This window comes from Dasypus novemcinctus, chromosome 2 (genome assembly GCF_030445035.2).
Source record: "Dasypus novemcinctus isolate mDasNov1 chromosome 2, mDasNov1.1.hap2, whole genome shotgun sequence".
Lineage (NCBI taxonomy): Eukaryota > Metazoa > Chordata > Mammalia > Cingulata > Dasypodidae > Dasypus > Dasypus novemcinctus.
Window position 1 is genome coordinate 139,607,111 of NC_080674.1, and position 3,440 is coordinate 139,610,550.

The following is a 3,440-nucleotide window of genomic DNA, read 5'->3' on the forward strand; positions in this document are numbered from 1 at the left end:
GTCTGGTTTGCCTTCCCCCTAGCAGCAGGCATTTGGGCTAGAGTTAGAGGGAACATCTGGCTTTGACACAGACACTACTTTGTCTCTTGAAAAGGTATTTCAGGCTGTTCAATGACTGGCACTCATACATCCCCTCAGGTGCTTCTAGTGAGCAGGCACTTCCTTGAGCAGCTGGCTTCACTTGTGATACATGCGCCAAGCTGGGAATAGATTAGCAAGAGGGTTTTATACCTTGTCAGGTAGGGTTTACTGCCCCTAACCAGTAGGAAGTAGTTACAAAAAAATGACAATCATCCTTCACCCCTTTAAGAATAAAGGTGTAAAGTCTCTGAGGGGGAAGTTGAGGCAGGTTGGATAAGGAATCAGTAGATGATCTGGAACCTGGCAGAAAAAAAACGCTGCCATTAACGTGTGGCCATCGGCATCCCCACAAAATGGCTGCTAGGAAAACCTGCAAGAAACCCCATTTGGAATGAGACTTCATCTGGAAGCCAGGAGAAGCCCCAGATATTATTCAGGGGCCTTATCATTGGGCCCTCCCAGGGGATTGATGGGTGGGGTAATCAACCAAAACAGCAAACACCTGGACTCCTCCCCGGTCATTAGGAAAGGGGGTGGAATAATTAATGGTTTAAAAAGTAAATGCAAGGGCAGCGGACTTGGCCCAGTGGTTAGGGCGTCCGTCTACCACATGGGAGGTCTGCGGTTCAAACCCCGGGCCTCCTTGACCTGTGTGGAGCTGGCCCATGCGCAGTGCTGATGCACGCAAGGAGGGCCCTGCCAGGCAGGGGTGTCCCCCATGTAGGGGAGCCCCACGCGCAAGGAGTGCACCCGGTAAGGAGAGCCGCCCAGCGAGCAGCCTGCCCAGGAATGGTGCCGCCCACACGGAGAGCTGACACAACAAGATGATGCAACAAAAGGAAACGCAGATTCCTGTGCCGCTGACAACAACAGAAGCGGACAAAGAAGACACAGCAAATAGACACAGAGAACAGACAACCGGGATGAGGGGTGGAAGGGGAGAGAAATTAAAAAATAAAAACTAAAAATAAATAAAAATAAAAATAAAAAAGTAAATGCAAAAGCCAAACCACCCCCTTCCACCACCCCATTCTTGCCTTCTTCCCCCTGCCTGGAATAGCATACAAGTAAACCTGGGCATTCGTAACCTGTAATGGGAAATTGCAGTCAGTAAATCAGCCCCTTTTATCACTTTTCAGACCCTTCCCCTCTACTTGGGACCCTTAATCTTTTCTTTTCTCCCATTTCTCTTCCCTCCCTTCCTTAATCAATGACTGGCCTAACTAACCTGGCATGCTCTTGAAATTCATTTTATGTAGCTTAGCCAAGAATCTAGAGAAAATCCAGCAGCACAAGTTCTTAAAGAATGCTTAAAGAACTTAGAACTGTGCTGTCCAATAAGATAGCCACTAGCTACAGGTGCCTACTGAGAGCTGGAAGTGTGGCTAGTCTGAACTGAACGTGCTAAATAATACACACCATATTCTTAAGGTTTAGCATGAAAAAATTAATGTAAAATGTCTCAACAATTTTTTAGAATGTAAAATATCTCAATTTTTCTATTGATTACATGTTGAAATGATAATGTTCTGGCTATATTAGATTAAGTATTAAAATGAAATGAATTTCACCCATTTCTTCGTACTTTTTTTTTCTTACCCCCCCCCCCCCCCCCCCCGCCCCCGCATTCACTATGCGTTCTTCTGTGCCTGTTGTATTCTCATTAGGCAGCTCTGGGAACCCATCCTGGGACTTTGCGGAGTGGGAGATAGGTAATCATTCTCTTGCTCCACCTCAGCTTCCTAGTTCACTGCATCTCATATTGCCTCTTCTCTGTGTCTCTTTTTTTGTTGTTGCGTCATCTTGCTGTGTTTAGCTCTCCATGTGGGCTGCACCATTCCTGGGCAGTCTGCACTCCTGAGCAGGGCTGCACTCTTTGCATGGGGTCCACTCCTTGTGTTGAGAAATAGAAGTATAACCTTGCAAAACGAAATCTAACAAGCCATACCTGCCCCTGCTTCTGTAAATCAGCCTGTGAAAACATGGCCTTGCAGGAGAATATCAGATAACTCCTGCCTCCCCGCCGCCCCCTTCTGTGATTTAACAAACCACTCCTGCCCCCTGCTTCTGTAAATCAGCCCGCAAAAGCACAGCCTTGCACCTGCAGTTTCTGTAATCCCCCTTGCAAAATTTCATCTAGCAAAGTGTTAGCCAATGAGCAAAAGTCACACTGATCCCACATAAAATCCTATATAAACATGAAAACTGGAGAAAGGGGCTCAGAATTTGGAGATTGACTCTCTTCTGGGCCTGTGCGTAATAAATCTGTTCCTCCACTTCTCCTGCGTGCCAGGTTTGGATTTCTTCTGCCGTTCAGTACTCCTGGCTTTACTGCAACACTTGCAACGGGGGCACCACTGTGCAGGTGAGACTCCTTGAGACACTCCTTGAGCCTGGCAGCACTCCACTTGGGCCAGCTGGCCACATGGGCCAGGAGGCCCTGGGTATCGAACCCTTGACCTCCTGTATGGTAGGTGGAAGCTCTTCCATTGACCCATATCCGCTTCCCTGTACTTTTTTTTTAATATGTAGGGTTGCCAGATAAATACAAGAAGCTACATTGACTTTCAATGTCTCTGCATGGGACATAACTATCCTAAAAATTTATTGGTTGTTTATCTGAACTGGGTGTACTATATTTTTATTTGCTTAATCTGGCAACTATTAACATGGCTACTAGAAAATTTTAAATTACAAATATCACTCATTATTCTATTGGACAGGGCTGCCTTAGAATCAGCTACTTGCTATTTTTCTGCCAGTCAATTCTTGAGTCACCTCTGTACAGAAATAACTAATCAGAGGTAAATATTTAACCCTTTAATCCTAGGCTGGGATCGTCAATAATCTTGAAGTTAAATTTTTACATTTGCTTGAACAAGGGCAACAAAATGGACTATTACATACCAGAATATATAAAGGGCATTTAGATTAGAACTCAAAGTCACTGCTCCAAGTATCTCTAGTTAAATGTACCCTTTTCAAAATAATCCCTGTCACTCTTATGGGGATAAATTGTGTCAAGGGTAGCGAAGTAGCAAAGAAACCCTGGGCAGTCACATGCCCCTTGTTAGCCAAGGGAGAAGAGTGGCTCGGACCGACTTTTAATACTTGGACCTGGCTGCCGCGAGCCCACCCGCCCCCACCGCTAGTCCAGCGTTGGAGCAGGGGGCTCCGCCTCGGACGCGAAGCCACGGACCGGCTGCTTTCCTAAAACCGAGCCGGGACTACGTGGTCTACAAACCCGGGGCTTGGCCTGGAGCCGCGGCCCAGCCCCAGGCTCAGGTGCAGGCGGCGGCGAGGGCCCGCCCACCCGCCATCATGCCCGGCCCCAGCACCGCCCCGCGCGCCGCACGGCC